At 54.9% G+C, this 19,464-nt stretch overlaps 1 long non-coding RNA gene across 2 annotated transcripts in view; it reads left to right on the top strand.

Annotated features, from left to right (window-relative positions):
- Positions 1 to 1,154: 1,154 nt before the first annotated feature.
- Positions 1,155 to 19,464, top strand: part of LOC112251966 — a 28,143-nt gene continuing 9,833 nt past the window's right edge. For both annotated transcript variants that reach the window (XR_006083561.1, XR_006083560.1), the window contains exons 1-4: positions 1,155 to 1,417; positions 1,951 to 2,081; positions 2,207 to 2,428; positions 5,461 to 5,663. This is a non-coding gene — a long non-coding RNA (uncharacterized LOC112251966). The remainder of the gene's footprint in view (positions 1,418 to 1,950; positions 2,082 to 2,206; positions 2,429 to 5,460; positions 5,664 to 19,464) is intronic.

The raw sequence follows: 19,464 nt of genomic DNA, 5'->3' as shown, positions 1-19,464 counted from the left end.
TCCCTGTCCCTCTCCCTCCCTGTCCCTCTCCCTCCCTGTCCGTCTCCCTCCCTGTCCCTCTCCCTCCCTGTCCGTCTCCCTCCCTGTCCCTCTCCCTCCCTGTCCGTCTCCCTCCCTGTCCCTCTCCCTCCCTGTCCCTCTCCCTCCCTGTCCCTCTCCCTCCCTGTCCGTCTCCCTCCCTGTCCGTCTCCCTCCCTGTCCCTCTCCCTCCCTGTCCCTCTCCCTCCCTGTCCCTCTCCCTCCCTGTCCCTCTCCCTCCCTGTCCCTCTCCCTCCCTGTCCCTCTCCCTCCCTGTCCGTCTCCCGCTCGCAGCAAGAACAACAGTATGTCAGTCCTCTGAGGATTTTACCGGTGCTCATCTAATTTACAAAACACTTATTTGTGCATGAAAGAGGGCCGTTCCTGTCGTTTCTCATGAAGCTGAATAAATGACCGGGGGTTAATTAAAATGTTTTCTCCCTCCCCAGGGGGACCGCAGCACCTCTGAAGATGACGACGTGTTTTACGACCCCAATGATGAGTGGGAGCAAGATATATCTGCCTCCTCAACCCCCGCCTCCTTTTCACGCAGAAGTGCGTGGCACCCTATTCCCTCCAAGTGGCACCCTATTCCCTCCAAGTGGCACCCTATTCCCTCCAAGTGGCACCCTATTCCCTCCAAGTGGCACCCTATTCCCTCCAAGTGGCACCCTATTCCCTCCAAGTGGCACCCTATTCCCTCCAAGTGGCACCCTATTCCCTCCAAGTGGTACCCTATTCCCTCCAAGTGGCACCCTATTCCCTCCAAGTGGCACCCTATTCCTCCAAGTGGCACCCTATTCCCTCCAAGTGGCACCCTATTCCCTCCAAGTGGCACCCTATTCCCTCCAAGTGGCACCCTATTCCCTCCAAGTGGCACCCTATTCCCTCCAAGTGGCACCCTATTCCTCCAAGTGGCACCCTATTCCCTCCAAGTGGCACCCTATTCCCTCCAAGTGGCACCCTATTCCCTCCAAGTGGCACCCTATTCCCTCCAAGTGGCACCCTATTCCCTCCAAGTGGCACCCTATTCCCTCCAAGTGGCACCCTATTCCCTCCAAGTGGCACCCTATTCCCTCCAAGTGGCACCCTATTCCCTCCAAGTGGCACCCTATTCCCTCCAAGTGGCACCCTATTCCTCCAAGTGGCACCCTATTCCCTCCAAGTGGCACCCTATTCCCTCCAAGTGGCACCCTATTCCCTCCAAGTGGCACCCTATTCCCTCCAAGTGGCACCCTATTCCCTCCAAGTGGCACCCTCAACAGTAGTGTACTTTGGGGACACAAGCCTAGTCTCTCCTCTTTTCAGTGTCTCTGTCCTCGATTGAGCCCAAGCACAAATGTGACAGAAGTTGGAACGAAATCGAACATGATGAATGTGGAAAAACCCTGTTTTTGAGGTGACCTCAAAAGTCATACAAACATTTGAAACGCACTAGTGTTGATATTTCCACAGTTTTATTTACTACCTGGCACGCCCTGGAAGTTCAATCTGTCCATATCTTCTTCCTCAATATGAAATAACCACACAATCATTTTTCACTCATTTCTTCACAGAGCCTCTGTTTTCATAATGTAATGCGTGTAGCTCCTAGAGTTCTATAAAAAGGCTAGTCAGCGTACCTATGTTCTCTCCAACCGCCGCTGCCCGCAAACCTTCAGGATACTTTACCCTACATCATTATTTTCCTTGTCGGCCATGTTTATGGGCCTGGTTGCTGACGGAGAGAAGGCCAAATGAAACTTGGCAGCCGTCTCTGTGGTTCTCTCTGTATGTCTGTCCTCTCCTCCATCTGCTCTGAGAAGATAGGACAGTTGAATGAGATGTGGCTGGTGCTTGTCAATCATCATGAACTGCTTTAGACTGTTGGGATCCTTTCCAAGACACATTAGTCATGTGTTTTTTGTTTGTTTGTTTTTTTGTTCCCTATAGGAGCAGAATCCTGTTGAAGAGCAGGAGGATTTCAGGGCGTCTCTATGAAATCAGAGTGCACCCTATTCAGGGCCTTCATTATAGCAACTTGTCACAGTCCTCTGGTCGGCGTGTGTGAGGGAAGGACTTTGGTAAAAAAAAGACAGACTACCACATATAGGACAGTATATCGTTAGCTGTTAGAAATCACTTCCTCATAGTCACATGAAGATTCCGTTATATTTCACCTAACTTGTCTGTATTTGTTTTGTTCCAGGTCTGTTGTGGCCAAACCACCCTCTCTGCATCTCCTCAGACTCCGTCCTGCCGGGGATCTGCAAAGATCTGATTGGTCAGACGGTAGGGCGGCTGCGCGACTGTCATAGCCACGAGGAGAGCATGGCAGACAAGCCGACCTCTGACCTCTGCTGCGTGTACACGGCCGTGACGACCATCTCCGACCTGTATGACGGCCTGGACGTTGACAGTCAGGAGAACAGTAGGTCTGCGTTGCGACTAGGAATGGGCATTTGACATTATTTCATTTTTGTGCATGGGCTGCGGCTCAATCCACCACATCTGTGGTAGAAGGTGGTCGGCGCGACAACGGTGTTTATCACACTTTGACACATCATGAAAATCGGTCTTCTCACAAGGACGTCTGTAGCGTCCAAACGGTTTGGCCTACAAACTAATATGACTCCTCTGTGGAAGGGTGAGACTCTCATGAACATGCACATGTTGGTTGTTTTGGTCTAGGACGCTCGCAAGACTCGTCTGAATGTACCATTTTAAATGTTTTTATGGAAGTATACACTGAGTGACCATAGATGACCAGGTGAAAGCTATGATCCCTTCTTGATGTCACTTGTTAAATCCACTTCAATCAGTGTAGATGAAAGGGAGGAGACGGGTTAAATTGAGACATGGATTGTGTATGTGTGCCATTCTGAGGGTGAATGGGCAAGACGAAAGATTTTAAGTGCCTTTTGAATAGGGTATGGTAGTAGGTGCCAGGCGCACCAGTTTGAGTCGAGAACTTCAACGCTGCTGGGTTTTTCCACGCAGTTCCCCCGTGTCTATCAAGAAGGGTTCCACACCTAAAGGATATCCAGCCAACTTGACACAACTGTGGGAAGCATTGAATATCCCTTTGAGCATGGTGGAGTTATTAATTGCAATTTAGATGATGTATCAATCACCCAGTCACTACAAAGATACAGGCGTCCTTCCTAACTCAGTTGCCAGAGAGGAAGGAAACCACTCAGGGATTTCACCATGAGGCCAATGGTGACTTTAAAACAGAGTTTTTAATGGCTGTGATAGGAGAACTGAAGATGGATCAACAACATTGTAGTTACTCCACAATACTAACCTAATAGACAGTTCAAATAAGGATGCCTGTACAAAATAAAAAATATTCCGAAAACATGCATCCTTTTTGTAATAAGGAACTAAAGTAAAACTGTAAAAAAATGTGGCAAAGAAATACATTTTATGCCCTGAATACAAAGCTGACTACGCTTCATATTTTCAAGCATGGTGGTGGCTGCATCATGTTATGGGTATGCTTGTCATCGATTAAGGACTGTGGAGTTTTCTGGATGATTTATTATTTTATTTTTGTATGGAATGGAGCTAAGAACAGGCAAAATCCTAGAGGATAACCTGGTTGTTTGCTTTCCTACAGACACAAATTCACCTTTCAGCAAGACAATAACCTAAAACACAAGGTTAAATACACACTGTTGTTGCTTACCAGGACAAAATGGAGTGTTCCCCAGTGGCCTAGTTAGATTTGACTTATCTCCTTAAACCTATGGCAAGACTTAAATGTTTGTCTGGCAATGATCAACAGTCAACTTGACAGAGCTTCCATCAGGCCACTCTCCCATAAAGTCCAGATTGGTGAAGAGACTGTTGTCCTTCTGGCAGGTTATCCCGTCTCAGCCAAGGAACTATCAGAGTGGTCATTGGGTTCTTGGCCACCTCCCTGACCAAGGTCTTTGTTGCCTAGTTTGGTCGGACAGCCAGCTCTAGTCAGAGTCTGGGTAGTTCCATATTTTCTTCCCAATGTTGGAGACCACTGTCCTCTCGGAAACTTTTCAACACTCTAGAAATTGTTTCATAACCTTCCCCATATATTTTCGTCAACACAATTCTATCTCTGAGATCTACGGTCAGTTCCTTGAACTTCATGGTACAGTTTCTACTCAGACATCCACTGTGGGACCTTTTTATATAGACAAACGGTTATTTCTAAATCATGTCCAAGCAATTGAATTGGCCACAAGTGGAGTCCAAGTTGTAGTGACTTGTCAAGGATGATCAAATGGAAGTGGATGCACCTGAGCTCAATTTGGAGCATCACAGCAAAGCGGTGTGAATACTTATGTAAATTAGATTTCTGTATTTCATTCTCAAAACATTTCTAAAAACATGTTTTCACGTTGTCATGATAGGGTATAGTGTGGAGATGGGTGAGAGGGGGAAAAACCTCCTATTTAATTTTTTTTTAATGGATTTAGGCTGTCGCGCAACAAAATGACCCCAAGTCAAGAGAACGGGAGGCTACTTTCAGCTTCTCATCCAGGTTAAACATCCTTGTTTTGTTTTTTCATGTTTCATTCTTTGTAAAGCTACTGACGATGTTATCCTGGGTAAATAGCCATAGGTTGGATAAAGTTTTGAATTGAATAAATGTAGACAAAGACCCCGTCACCCATCGGAGCCTTGAAATGATTCAGTAGAGTAGCAGCTGGTTGTGGCTGTGCAACATACAGACGGAGCTTTGCACCAGCTACATTCATATGCACCTTTTGTACAGCACAACATATGCATTGTTGACTGGTTTAGTGCAAATCATTTCATGGTGAATTACAGTAAAATACATTCTAGAAAAATCTCTGATTTTGTCTCAGTTTATTTGAAAAGACTCAAAGGTACTAGAAGGCAAATCCTTTCAGTTTTGACACCTTACTGGCTCTATCAAAATTCACATCTGTGATTGACAGGTTTTAGCTTTGAGCTGTTTCACTGCTCGTATGGAAATGTACGAGCATACGGGGAATTCTCAACCTTGAGTCAAATAAATATATACAAAATTCCAATCCAGTACCAGCACTAAACATATTTTTTAACCTTCTCCACCCTCTCCTTAATATTGTTCTATTTATTTATTTTACTTTTGTTTAACCAGGTAGGCAAGTTCTCATTTACAATTGCGACCTGGTCAAGATAAAGCAAAGCAGTTCGACACATACAACAACACAGAGTTACACATGGAGTAAAACAAACATACAGTCAATAATACAGTATAAACAAGTCTATATACAATGTGAGCAAATGAGGTGAGATAAGGGAGGTAAAGACAACAACAAAAAAGGCCACGATGGCGAAGTAAATACAATATAGCAAAAATATAATATGGCTTCACATTCACAAGTACTCAGAATACATTAAAATAAATAGAGGGTTTTAATTCATTATTTATTTATTTAATGTCCATTTCCCGTGTTTCCATTTCCCCAGGGCTGTGACTCTGCGATCTCATCCATGGTGAACGAGGCCCAGTGTCCCACTCGTCCATGGTGAACGAGGCCCAGTGTCCCACTCGTCCATGGTGAACAAGTGCTCAGTGTCTGGACTCGGCCCTGCAGGTCATCAGCTACCTGGCAGCGTTGACCGGGACCCAGCTCCACATGACCGAGCTGTGGGCCGAGGCCACGGGCAAGGTAACACTACTGATACCACACCTCATCGGTCTCTCACTTACACTCACCCTCTCTCTCTCGCGCTCACCCTCTCGCGCTCACCCTCTTCTCTCTCTCGCTCACCCTCTCTCTCTCAACCTCTCTCTCGCCATTAATCTCTCTTGCGCTCATTCTCTCTCTCGCTCAACCTCTCTCTCTCGCGCTCAACCTTTCTCTCTCTCGCGCTCAACCTCTCTCTCTCTCGCGCTCAACCTCTCTCTCTCTCTCGCGCTCAACCTCTCTCTCTCTCGCGCTCAACCTCTCTCTCTCTCGCGCTCAACCTCTCTCTCTCTCGCGCTCAACCTCTCTCTCTCTCGCTCAACCTCTCTCTCTCTCTCTCGCTCAACCTCTCTCTCTCTCTCTCTCGCTCAACTCTCTCTCTCTCTCGCTCAACTCTCTCTCTCGCTCAACTCAACTCTCTCTCGCTTGCTCAACCTCTCTCTCGCTCGCTCGCTCAGCCTCTCTCGCTCGCTCGCTCAACCTCTCTCTCTCTCTCGCTCAACCTCTCTCTCTCGCTCAACCTCTCTCTCTCTCTCTCTCGCTCAACCTCTCTCTCTCTCTCTCGCTCAACCTCTCTCTCTCTCGCTCAACCTCTCTCTCTCTCTCGCTCAACCTCTCTCTCTCTCTCGCACTCAACCTCTCTCTCTCTCTCTCGCTCAACCTCTCTCTCTCTCTCTCTCGCGCTCAACCTCTCTCTCTCTCGCGCGCTCAACCTCTCTCTCTCTCGCGCGCTCAACCTCTCTCTCTCTCGCGCGCTCAACCTCTCTCTCTCGCGCGCTCAACCTCTCTCTCTCGCGCGCTCAACCTCTCTCTCTCGCGCGCTCAACCTCTCTCTCTCGCGCGCTCAACCTCTCTCTCTCGCGCTCAACCTCTCTCTCGCGCGCGCAACCTCTCTCTCGCGCGCTCAACCTCTCTCTCGCGCGCTCAACCTCTCTCTCGCGCGCTCAACCTCTCTCTCGCGCGCTCAACCTCTCTCTCGCGCGCTCAACCTCTCTCTCGCGCGCTCAACCTCTCTCTCGCGCGCTCAACCTCTCTCTCGCGCGCTCAACCTCTCTCTCGCGCGCTCAACCTCTCTCTCGCGCGCTCAACCTCTCTCTCGCGCTCAACTCAACCTCTCTCTCGCGCGCTCAACCTCTCTCTCGCGCGCTCAACCTCTCTCTCGCGCGCTCAACCTCTCTCTCTCTCTCGCGCGCTCAACCTCTCTCTCGCGCGCTCAACCTCTCTCTCTCTCTCTCTCTCTGCGCGCTCAACCTCTCTCTCTCTCGCGCGCTCAACCTCTCTCTCTCGCGCGCTCAACCTCTCTCTCTCGCGCGCTCAACCTCTCTCTCTCTCTCGCGCTCAACCTCTCTCTCTCTCGCGCTCAACCTCTCTCTCTCTCTCGCGCGCTCAACCTCTCTCTCTCTCTCTCTCTCACGCTCAACCTCTCTCTCTCTCTCTCTCTCTCTCGCACGCTCAACCTCTCTCTCTCTCTCTCTCACGCTCAACCTCTCTCTCTCTCTCTCTCTCGCGCGCTCAACCTCTCTCTCTCTCTCGCGCGCTCAACCTCTCTCTCTCTCGCTCGCGCTCAACCTCTCTCTCTCTCTCTCGCGCGCTCAACCTCTCTCTCTCTCTCTCTCGCGCTCAACCTCTCTCTCTCTCTCGCGCGCTCAACCTCTCTCTCTCTCTCTCGCGCTCAACCTCTCTCTCTCTCTCTCGCGCTCAACCTCTCTCTCTCTCGCGCGCTCAACCTCTCTCTCTCTCGCGCGCTCAACCTCTCTCTCTCGCGCGCTCAACCTCTCTCTCTCTCTCTCTCTCGCACGCTCAACCTCTCTCTCTCTCTCTCTCGCACGCTCAACCTCTCTCTCTCTCTCTCACGCTCAACCTCTCTCTCTCTCTCTCTCTCTCGCACGCTCAACCTCTCTCTCTCTCTCTCTCGCGCGCTCAACCTCTCTCTCTCTCTCTCTCGCGCGCTCAACCTCTCTCTCTCTCTCTCTCTCGCGCTCTACCTCTCTCTCTCTCTCTCGCGCTCAACCTCTCTCTCTCTCTCGCGCGCTCAACCTCTCTCTCTCTCTCGCGCGCTCAACCTCTCTCTCTCTCTCTCTCGCTCAACCTCTCTCTCTCTCTCGCTCAACCTCTCTCTCTCTCGCGCGCTCAACCTCTCTCTCTCGCTCAACCTCAACTCTCTCTCTCTCTCGCGCTCAACCTCTCTCTCTCGCGCTCAACCTCTCTCTCTCTCGCTCAACCTCTCTCTCTCTCTCTCTCGCGCTCAAACTCTCTCTCTCTCTCTCGCGCTCAACCTCTCTCTCTCTCTCGCGCTCAACCTCTCTCTCTCTCGCGCGCTCAACCTCTCTCTCGCGCGCGCTCAACCTCTCTCTCTCTCGCGCGCTCAACCTCTCTCTCTCTCGCGCGCTCAACCTCTCTCTCTCTCGCGCGCTCAACCTCTCTCTTTCTCTCTCTCGCACGCTCAACCTCTCTCTCTCTCTCTCTCTCTCACGCTCAACCTCTCTCTCTCTCTCTCTCTCGCGCTCAACCTCTCTCTCTCTCTCTCTCTCGCGCGCTCAACCTCTCTCTCTCTCTCTCGCGCTCAACCTCTCTCTCGCGCGCTCAACCTCTCTCTCTCTCGCGCGCTCAACCTCTCTCTCTCTCTCGCGCTCAACCTCTCTCTCTCTCTCTCAACCGCTCAACCTCTCTCTCTCTCGCGCGCTCAACCTCTCTCTCTCTCTCTCTCTCTCTCTCTCTCGCTCAACCTCTCTCTCTCTCTCTCAACCTCTCTCTCTCTCTCGCTCAACCTCTCTCTCTCTCGCGCGCTCAACCTCTCTCTCGCGCGCTCAACCTCTCTCTCTCTCGCGCTCAACCTCTCTCTCTCTCTCTCGCGCTCAACCTCTCTCTCTCTCTCGCGCTCAACCTCTCTCTCTCTCGCGCTCAACCTCTCTCTCTCTCGCTCAACCTCTCTCTCTCTCTCGCTCAACCTCTCTCTCTCTCTCTAGCTCAACCTCTCTCTCTCTCGCTCAACCTCTCTCTCTCTCGCGCTCAACCTCTCTCTCTCTCGCGCTCAACCTCTCTCTCTCTCGCGCTCAACCTCTCTCTCTCGCGCTCAACCTCTCTCTCTCTCGCGCTCAACCTCTCTCTCTCTCTCGCTCAACCTCTCTCTCTCGCTCAACCTCTCTCTCGCTCGCTCAACTCTCTCTCTCTTGCTCAACCTCTCTCTCTCGCTCGCTCAACCTCTCTCGCTCGCTCGCTCAACCTCTCTCTCTCTCTCGCTCAACCTCTCTCTCTCTCGCTCAACCTCTCTCTCTCTCTCGCTCAACCTCTCTCTCTCTCTCGCTCAACCTCTCTCTCTCTCTCGCTCAACCTCTCTCTCTCTCTCGCACTCAACCTCTCTCTCTCTCTCTCTCTCGCTCAACCTCTCTCTCTCTCTCTCTCTCGCTCAACCTCTCTCTCTCTCGCTCAACCTCTCTCTCTCTCTCGCACTCAACCTCTCTCTCTCTCGCGCTCAACCTCTCTCTCTCTCGCGCGCTCAACCTCTCTCTCTCTCTCGCGCGCTCAACCTCTCTCTCTCTCGCGCTCAACCTCTCTCTCTCTCAACCTCTCGCGCTCAACCTCTCTCTCTCGCGCGCTCAACCTCTCTCTCGCGCGCTCAACCTCTCTCTCTCGCGCTCAACCTCTCTCTCGCGCTCAACCTCTCTCTCGCGCGCTCAACCTCTCTCTCGCGCGCTCAACCTCTCTCTCGCGCTCAACCTCTCTCTCGCGCTCAACCTCTCTCTCGCGCTCAACCTCTCTCTCGCGCGCTCAACCTCTCTCTCGCGCGCTCAACCTCTCTCTCGCGCGCTCAACCTCTCTCTCGCGCGCTCAACCTCTCTCTCGCGCGCTCAACCTCTCTCTCGCGCGCTCAACCTCTCTCTCGCGCCTCTCAACCTCTCTCTCTCTCGCGCGCTCAACCTCTCTCTCTCTCTCTCTCTCGCGCGCTCAACCTCTCTCTCTCGCGCGCTCAACCTCTCTCTCTCGCGCTCAACCTCTCTCTCTCTCGCGCGCTCAACCTCTCTCTCTCTCTCTCTCGCGCTCAACCTCTCTCTCTCTCTCGCGCGCTCAACCTCTCTCTCTCTCTCTCGCACGCTCAACCTCTCTCTCTCTCTCTCTCTCTCTCGCACGCTCAACCTCTCTCTCTCTCTCTCGCACGCTCAACCTCTCTCTCTCTCTCTCTCGCGCGCTCAACCTCTCTCTCTCTCTCTCTCGCGCTCAACCTCTCTCTCTCTCTCGCGCTCAACCTCTCTCTCTCTCGCGCTCAACCTCTCTCTCTCTCTCGCGCTCAACCTCTCTCTCTCTCTCGCGCTCAACCTCTCTCTCTCTCTCTCGCGCGCTCAACCTCTCTCTCTCTCTCTCGCGCTCAACCTCTCTCTCTCTCGCGCGCGCTCAGCCTCTCTCTCTCGCGCGCGCTCAGCCTCTCTCTCTCTCGCGCGCTCAACCTCTCTCTCTCTCTCTCTCTCGCACGCTCAACCTCTCTCTCTCTCTCTCGCACGCTCAACCTCTCTCTCTCTGTCTCGCGCGCTCAACCTCTCTCTCTCTCGCTCAACCTCTCCTCTCTCTCTCGCGCTCAACCTCTCTCTTTCTCTCTCTCGCACGCTCAACCTCTCTCTCTCTCTCTCTCGCGCTCAACCTCTCTCTCTCTCTCTCTCGCGCGCTCAACCTCTCTCTCGCGCGCTCAACCTCTCTCTCTCTCTCTCGCGCGCTCAACCTCTCTCTCTCTCGCGCGCTCAACCTCTCTCTCTCTCGCGCGCTCAACCTCTCTCTCTCTCGCGCTCAACCTCTCTCTCTCTCGCGCGCTCAACCTCTCTCTCTCTCTCTCTCTCTCTCTCTCGCTCAACCTCTCTCTCTCTCTCGCTCAACCTCTCTCTCTCTCTCGCTCAACCTCTCTCTCTCTCGCGCTCAACCTCTCTCTCGCGCGCTCAACCTCTCTCTCTCGCGCTCAACCTCTCTCTCTCTCTCGCTCAACCTCTCTCTCTCTCTCTCGCGCGCTCAACCTCTCTCTCTCGCGCTCAACCTCTCTCTCTCTCTCGCGCTCAACCTCTCTCTCTCTCTCGCTCAACTCAACCTCTCTCTCTCTCGCTCAACCTCTCTCTCTCTCTCGCTCAACCTCTCTCTCTCTCTCGCTCAACCTCTCTCTCTCTCTCTCTCTCGCTCAACCTCTCTCTCTCTCTCGCGCCCTCAACCTCTCTCTCTCTCGCGCTCAACCTCTCTCTCTCTCGCGCGCTCAACCTCTCTCTCTCTCTCTCTCGCACGCTCAACCTCTCTCTCTCTCTCTCTCACGCTCAACCTCAACCTCTCTCTCTCTCTCTCTCGCGCGCTCAACCTCTCTCTCTCTCTCTCTCTCGCGCGCTCAACCTCTCTCTCTCTCTCTCTCTCGCGCTCAACCTCTCTCTCTCTCTCGCGCGCTCAACCTCTCTCTCTCTCTCTCGCGCGCTCAACCTCTCTCTCTCTCGCGCTCAACCTCTCTCTCTCTCTCGCTCAACCTCTCTCTCTCTCTCTCGCTCAACCTCTCTCTCTCTCGCGCGCTCAACCTCTCTCTCTCGCTCAACCTCTCTCTCTCTCTCTCGCGCTCAACCTCTCTCTCTCTCTCTCGCTCAACCTCTCTCTCTCGCTCAACCTCTCTCTCTCTCTCTCTCGCTCAAACTCTCTCTCTCTCTCGCTCAACCTCTCTCTCTCTCTCGCGCGCTCAACCTCTCTCTCTCTCTCGCGCGCTCAACCTCTCTCTCGCGCGCTCAACCTCTCTCTCGCGCGCTCAACCTCTCTCTCGCGCGCTCAACCTCTCTCTCTCTCGCGCGCTCAACCTCTCTCTGTCTCGCGCGCTCAACCTCTCTCTCTCTCTCGCGCGCTCAACCTCTCTCTTTCTCTCTCTCTCTCACGCTCAACCTCTCTCTCTCTCTCTCGCACGCTCAACCTCTCTCTCTCTCTCTCGCGCTCAACCTCTCTCTCTCTCTCGCGCGCTCAACCTCTCTCTCTCTCTCGCGCGCTCAACCTCTCTCTCGCGCGCTCAACCTCTCTCTCTCTCGCGCGCTCAACCTCTCTCTCTCTCGCTCGCGCTCAACCTCTCTCTCTCTCGCGCTCAACCTCTCTCTCTCTCGCGCGCTCAACCTCTCTCTCTCTCTCGCGCTCAACCTCTCTCTCTCTCTCTCTCTCTCTCTCTCGCTCAACCTCTCTCTCTCTCGCTCAACCTCTCTCTCTCTCTCGCTCAACCTCTCTCTCTCTCTCGCTCAACCTCTCTCTCTCTCGCGCTCAACCTCTCTCTCGCGCGCTCAACCTCTCTCTCTCTCGCTCAACCTCTCTCTCTCGCGCTCAACCTCTCTCTCTCTCTCGCGCGCTCAACCTCTCTCTCTCGCGCTCAACCTCTCTCTCTCTCTCAACCTCTCTCTCTCTCGCGCTCAACCTCTCTCTCTCTCGCTCAACCTCCTCTCTCTCTCTCGCTCAACCTCTCTCTCTCTCGCGCCTCAACCTCTCTCTCTCTCGCTCAACCTCTCTCTCTCTCTCTCTCGCGCTCAACCTCTCTCTCTCTCTCTCGCGCTCAACCTCTCTCTCTCTCTCGCGCTCAACCTCTCTCTCTCGCGCGCGCGCTCAGCCTCTCTCTCGCACGCGCTCAACCTCTCTCTCTCTCTCTCGCGCGCTCAACCTCTCTCTCTCTCTCGCGCGCTCAACCTCTCTCTCTCTCGCGCGCTCAACCTCTCTCTCGCGCGCTCAACCTCTCTCGCGCGCTCAACCTCTCTCGCGCGCTCAACCTCTCTCGCGCGCTCAACCTCTCTCGCGCGCTCAACCTCTCTCGCCCGCGCTCAACCTCTCCTCTCTCTCGCGCTCAACCTCTCTCTCTCTCTCGCGCTCAACCTCTCTCTCTCTCGCGCTCAACCTCTCTCTCTCTCGCGCTCAACCTCTCTCTCTCTCGCTCGCGCTCAACCTCTCTCTCTCTCTCGCGCTCAACCTCTCTCTCTCTCGCGCGCTCAACCTCTCTCTCTCTCTCTCGCGCTCAACCTCTCTCTCGCGCGCTCAACCTCTCTCTCTCTCTCGCGCGCTCAACCTCTCTCTCGCGCGCTCAACCTCTCTCTCTCTCACGCTCAACCTCTCTCTCGCGCTCAACCTCTCTCTCGCGCTCAACCTCTCTCTCTCTCGCGCGCTCAACCTCTCTCTCGCGCTCAACCTCTCTCTCTCTCGCGCTCAGCCTCTCTCTCGCGCGCTCAACCTCTCTCGCGCGCTCAACCTCTCTCTCGCGCTCAACCTCTCTCTCGCGCGCTCAACCTCTCTCTCTCGCGCTCAACCTCTCTCTCGCGCTCAACCTCTCTCTCTCGCGCTCAACCTCTCTCCCTCTCTCTCCCTCTCTCTCGCGCTCAACCTCTCTCTCTCGCGCTCAGCCTCTCTCTCTCTCGCGCGCTCAACCCTCTCTCTCTCTCTCTCTGTCGCTCAACCTCTCTCTCTCTCTCGCGCGCTCAACCTCTCTCTCTCTCGCGCGCTCAACCTCTCTCTCTCTCTCGCGCGCTCAACCTCTCTCCTCTCTCTCTCTCGCGCGCTCAACCTCTCTCTCGCGCGCTCAACCTCTCTCTCTCTCTCTCTCGCGCGCTCAACCTCTCTCTCTCTCTCTCGCCCGCTCATCCTCTCTCTCTCTCTCTCGCGCGCTCAACCTCTCTCTCTCTCGCGCGCTCAACCTCTCTCTCTCTCGCGCTCAACCTCTCTCTCTCTCTCGCGCGCTCAACCTCTCTCTCTCTCTCTCGCGCTCAACCTCTCTCTCTCTCAACCTCTCTCTCTCTCTCTCGCGCTCAACCTCTCTCTCTCTCTCTCTCTCGCGCTCAACCTCTCTCTCTCTCTCTCTCGCGCTCAACCTCTCTCTCTCTCTCGCGCGCTCAACCTCTCTCTCTCTCTCGCGCTCAACCTCTCTCTCTCTCTCGCGCTCAACCTCTCTCTCTCTCTCTCTTGCGCTCATCCTCTCTCTCTCTCTCTCTCTCTTGCGCTCATCCTCTCTCTCTCTCTCTCGCTCAGCCTCTCTCTCTCGCGCTCAACCTCTCTCTCTCTCTCTCGCGCTCAACCTCTCTCTCTCTCTCGCTCAACCTCTCTCTCTCTCTCTCTCGCGCTCAACCTCTCTCTCTCTCGCGCTCAACCTCTCTCTCTCTCGCGCTCAACCTCTCTCTCTCGCGCGCTCAACCTCTCTCTCTCGCGCTCAACCTCTCTCTCTCTCTCTCTCGCTCAACCTCTCTCTCTCTCTCTGCTCAACCTCTCTCTCTCTCTCTCTCGCACGCTCAACCTCTCTCTCTCTCTCTCTCGCACGCTCAACCTCTCTCTCTCTCTCGCACGCTCAACCTCTCTCTCTCTCTCTCGCGCTCAACCTCTCTCTCTCTCTCGCGCGCTCAACCTCTCTCTCTCTCTCGCGCTCAACCTCTCTCTCTCTCGCTCAACCTCTCTCTCTCGCTCAACCCTCTCTCTCTCGCGCGCTCAACCTCTCTCTCTCTCTCGCGCTCAACCTCTCTCTCTCTCTCTCTCTCGCGCTCAACCTCTCTCTCTCTCTCTCGCGCGCTCAACCTCTCTCTCTCTCTCTGCTCTCAACCTCTCTCTCTCTCTCGCGCGCGCTCAACCTCTCTCTCTCTCTCGCGCTCAACCTCTCTCTCTCTCTCGCGCTCAACCTCTCTCTCTCTCTCTCTCACGCTCAACCTCTCTCTCTCTCTCTCGCACGCTCAACCTCTCTCTCTCTCTCTCTCTCACGCTCAACCTCTCTCTCTCTCTCTCTCTCGCGCTCAACCTCTCTCTCTCTCTCTCGCGCTCAACCTCTCTCTCTCTCTCGCGCGCTCAACCTCTCTCTCTCTCTCTCTCTCGCGCTCAACCTCTCTCTCTCAACCTCTCTCGCTCAACCTCTCTCTCTCTCTCTCAACCTCTCTCTCTCTCTCGCTCAACCTCTCTCTCTCTCTCTCGCTCAACCTCTCTCTCTCTCGCTCAACCTCTCTCTCTCTCTCTCTCGCGCTCAACCTCTCTCTCTCTCTCTCGCGCTCAACCTCTCTCTCTCGCTCAACCTCTCTCTCTCTCTCTCTCGCGCTCAAACTCTCTCTCTCTCTCTCGCTCAACCTCTCTCTCTCTCTCGCGCGCTCAACCTCTCTCTCTCTCTCTCGCTCAACCTCTCTCTCTCTCTCGCTCAACCTCTCTCTCTCTCGCGCGCTCAACCTCTCTCTCTCTCGCTCTCGCTCAACCTCTCTCTCTCTCGCGCGCTCAGCCTCTCTCTCTCTCTCTCGCTCACACTCTCTCGCTCAACCTCTCTCTCTCTCTCGCCCGCTCAACCTCTCTCTCTCTCTCTCTCTCTCGCGCGCTCAACCTCTCTCTCTCTCTCTCTCTCGCTCAACCTCTCTCTCTCTCTCAACCTCTCTCTCTCGCGCGCTCAACCTCTCTCTCTCTCTCTCTCAACCTCTCTCTCTCTCGCGCGCTCAACCTCTCTCTCTCTCTCTCGCTCAACCTCTCTCTCTCTCTCTCTCTCGCGCTCAACCTCTCTCTCTCTCGCGCTCAACCTCTCTCTCTCTCTCGCTCAACCTCTCTCTCTCTCGCTCAACCTCTCTCTCTCTCTCGCGCTCAACCTCTCAGCCTCTCTCTCTCTCTTGCGCTCAACCTCTCTCTCTCTCTCGCGCTCAAACCTCTCTCTCTCTCTCGCGCTCAACCTCTCTCTCTCTCGCGCTCAACCTCTCTCTCTCTCTCGCGCTCAACCTCTCTCTCTCTCTCAACCTCTCTCTCTCGCTCAACCTCAACCTCTCTCTCGCGCGCTCAACCTCTCTCGCTCAACCTCTCTCTCACGCGCTCAACCTCTCTCTCTCGCTCAACCTCTCTCTCTCTCGCGCGCTCAACCTCTCTCTCGCGCGCTCAACCTCTCTCTCGCGCGCTCAACCTCTCTCTCGCGCTCAACCTCTCTCTCGCGCTCAACCTCTCTCTCTCTCTCTCGCGCTCAACCTCTCTCTCGCGCGCTCAACCTCTCTCTCTCGCGCGCTCAACCTCTCTCTCGCGCGCTCAACCTCTCTCTCTCTCTCTCTCTCTCTCGCGCGCTCAACCTCTCTCTCTCTCGCGCGCTCAACCTCTCTCTCTCTCTCTCGCGCGCTCAACCTCTCTCTCTCTCTCTCTCGCGCGCTCAACCTCTCTCCTCTCTCTCGCGCGCTCAACCTCTCTCTCTCTCTCGCGCTCACCCTCTCTCTCTCTCTCTCGCGCGCTCAACCTCTCTCTCTCTCTCTCGCGCGCTCAACCTCTCTCTCTCTCTCTCGCGCGCTCAACCTCTCTCTCTCTCTCTCTCTCGCGCGCTCAACCTCTCTCTCTCTCTCTCGCCCGCTCATCCTCTCTCTCTCTCTCTCTCTCGCGCGCTCAACCTCTCTCTCTCTCGCTCAACCTCTCTCTCTCTCTCGCGCTCAACCTCTCTCTCTCTCTCTCGCGCGCTCAACCTCTCTCTCTCTCTCTCTCGCGCTCAACCTCTCTCTCTCGCGCTCAACCTCTCTCTCTCTCTCTCGCGCGCTCAACCTCTCTCTCTCTCTCTCGCGCTCAACCTCTCTCTCTCTCTCTCGCGCGCTCAACCTCTCTCTCTCTCTCGCTCAACCTCTCTCTCTCTCTCTCTCTCGCTCAACCTCTCTCTCTCTCTCATGCGCTCAACCTCTCTCTCTCTCTCTCTTGCGCTCATCCTCTCTCTCTCTCTCTCTCTCTCTCTCTCTCTCGCGCTCATCCTCTCTCTCTCTCTCTCTCTCAGCCTCTCTCTCTCGCTCAACCTCTCTCTCTCTCTCTCGCTCAACCTCTCTCTCTCTCGCGCTCAACCTCTCTCTCTCTCTCTCGCGCTCAACCTCTCTCTCTCTCGCACGCTCAACCTCTCTCTCTCGCGCTCAACCTCTCTCTCTCGCGCGCTCAACCTCTCTCTCTCTCTCGCTCAACCTCTCTCTCTCTCTCTCTCTCGCGCTCAACCTCTCTCTCTCTCTCGCGCTCAACCTCTCTCTCTCTCTCTCTCTCGCTCAACCTCTCTCTCTCTCTCTCTCTCTCTCGCGCTCAACCTCTCTCTCTCTCTCTCGCACGCTCAACCTCTCTCTCTCTCAACCTCGCTCAACCTCTCTCTCTCTCTCGCGCGCTCAACCTCTCTCTCTCTCTCGCGCTCAACCTCTCTCTCTCTCTCAACCTCTCTCTCTCTCGCGCTCAACCTCTCTCTCTCTCTCGCGCGCTCAACCTCTCTCTCTCTCTCTCTCGCGCTCAACCTCTCTCTCTCTCTCGCGCGCTCAACCTCTCTCTCTCTCTCGCGCTCAACCTCTCTCTCTCTCGCGCGCTCAACCTCTCTCTCTCTCGCGCGCTCAACCTCTCTCTCTCTCTCTCTCGCACGCTCAACCTCTCTCTCTCTCTCTCGCACGCTCAACCTCTCTCTCTCTCTCTCTCAACCTCTCTCTCTCTCTCTCTCGCGCTCAACCTCTCTCTCTCTCTCTCTCTCTCTCGCGCTCAACCTCTCTCTCTCTCTCTCTCGCGCGCTCAACCTCTCTCTCTCTCTCTCTCGCGCTCAACCTCTCTCTCTCTCTCTCGCGCTCAACCTCTCTCTCGCGCGCTCAACCTCTCTCTCTCGCTCAACCTCTCTCTCTCTCTCTCGCTCAACCTCTCTCTCTCTCTCGCTCAACCTCTCTCTCTCGCGCTCAACCTCTCTCTCTCGCGCTCAACCTCTCTCTCTCTCTCTCGCTCAACCTCTCTCTCTCGCTCAACCTCTCTCTCTCTCTCTCTCTCGCGCTCAAACTCTCTCTCTCTCTCGCTCAACCTCTCTCTCTCTCTCTCGCGCTCAACCTCTCTCTCTCGCGCTCAACCTCTCTCTCGCGCGCTCAGCCTCTCTCTCTCGCGCGCTCAACCTCTCTCTGTCTCTGTCTCAACCTCTCTCTGTCTCGCGCGCTCAACCTCTCTCTCTCTCTCTCGCTCAACCTCTCTCTTTCTCTCTCTCGCACGCTCAACCTCTCTCTCTCTCTCTCTCGCACGCTCAACCTCTCTCTCTCTCTCTCGCGCGCTCAACCTCTCTCTCTCTCTCTCGCGCGCTCAACCTCTCTCTCTCTCTCTCGCGCTCAACCTCTCTCTCTCGCGCTCAACCTCTCTCTCTCTCGCGCTCAACCTCTCTCTCTCGCGCGCTCAACCTCTCTCTCTCTCTCGCGCTCAACCTCTCTCTCTCTCTCTCTCGCTCAACCTCTCTCTCTCTCGCGCTCAACCTCTCTCTCTCTCCTCTCTCTCTCTCGCTCAACCTCTCTCTCTCTCGCTCAACCTCTCTCTCTCTCTCAGCTCAACCTCTCTCTCTCTCTCGCTCAACCTCTCTCTCTCTCGCTCTCGCTCAACCTCTCTCTCTCGCTCAACCTCTCTCTCTCTCGCGCTCAACCTCTCTCTCTCTCAACCTCTCTCTCTCTCGCTCAACCTCTCTCTCTCTCGCGCTCAACCTCTCTCTCTCTCTCTCGCGCTCAACCTCTCTCTCTCTCTCGCGCTCAACCTCTCTCTCTCTCGCTCAACCTCTCTCTCTCTCTCGCGCTCAACCTCTCTCTCTCTCGCGCTCAACCTCTCTCTCTCTCTCAACCTCTCTCTCTCTCTCTCTCTCTCGCGCGCTCAACCTCTCTCTCTCTCTCTCGCGCGCTCAACCTCTCTCTCTCTCGCTCAACCTCTCTCTCTCTCTCTCGCGCGCTCAACCTCTCTCTCTCTCTCTCTCTCGCGCTCAACCTCTCTCTCTCTCTCGCGCTCAACCTCTCTCTCTCTCGCGCTCAACCTCTCTCTCTCTCTCGCGCTCAACCTCTCTCTCTCTCTCTCGCGCGCTCAACCTCTCTCTCTCTCTCTCGCGCGCTCAACCTCTCTCTCTCTCTCTCTCGCGCGCTCAACCTCTCTCTCTCTCTCTCGCGCGCTCAACCTCTCTCTCTCTCTCTCAACCTCTCTCTCTCTCTCTCGCGCTCAACCTCTCTCTCTCTCTCGCTCAACCTCTCTCTCTCTCTCTCTCTCGCTCAACCTCTCTCTCTCGCTCGCGCTCAACCTCTCTCTCTCTCTCTCGCTCAACCTCTCTCTCTCTCTCTCTCGCTCAACCTCTCTCTCTCTCTCTCGCGCTCAACCTCTCTCTCTCTCTCGCGCGCTCAACCTCTCTCTCTCTCGCGCTCAACCTCTCTCTCTCTCGCGCTCAACCTCTCTCTCTCGCGCGCTCAACCTCTCTCTCTCTCTCGCAACCTCTCTCTCTCGCTCAACCTCTCTCTCTCTCGCGCGCTCAACCTCTCTCTCTCTCTCTCTCGCGCTCAACCTCTCTCTCTCTCTCTCTCTCTGCACGCTCAACCTCTCTCTCTCTCTCTCGCGCTCAACCTCTCTCTCTCTCTCTCTCTCTCGCGCTCAACCTCTCTCTCTCTCTCTCTCGCGCGCTCAACCTCTCTCTCTCTCTCTCTCGCGCGCTCAACCTCTCTCTCTCTCGCGCTCAACCTCTCTCTCTCTCTCGCGCGCTCAACCTCTCTCTCTCTCTCGCGCTCAACCTCTCTCTCTCTCTCGCGCTCAACCTCTCTCTCTCTCTCGCGCGCTCAACCTCTCTCTCTCGCGCGCTCAACCTCTCTCTCTCTCTCTCTCAACCTCTCTCTCTCTCGCTCAACCTCTCTCTCTCTCTCGCTCAACCTCTCTCTCTCTCTCGCTCAACCTCTCTCTCTCTCTCGCTCAACCTCTCTCTCTCTCTCAACTCAACCTCTCTCTCGCTCAACCTCTCTCTCTCTCTCGCTCAACCTCTCTCTCTCGCGCTCAACCTCTCTCTCTCTCGCGCTCAACCTCTCTCTCTCTCGCGCTCAACCTCTCTCTCTCGCGC

Source organism: Oncorhynchus tshawytscha, linkage group LG06 (assembly GCF_018296145.1).
Source record: "Oncorhynchus tshawytscha isolate Ot180627B linkage group LG06, Otsh_v2.0, whole genome shotgun sequence".
Lineage (NCBI taxonomy): Eukaryota > Metazoa > Chordata > Actinopteri > Salmoniformes > Salmonidae > Oncorhynchus > Oncorhynchus tshawytscha.
This window is presented reverse-complemented; position numbering and strand designations above follow the sequence as displayed.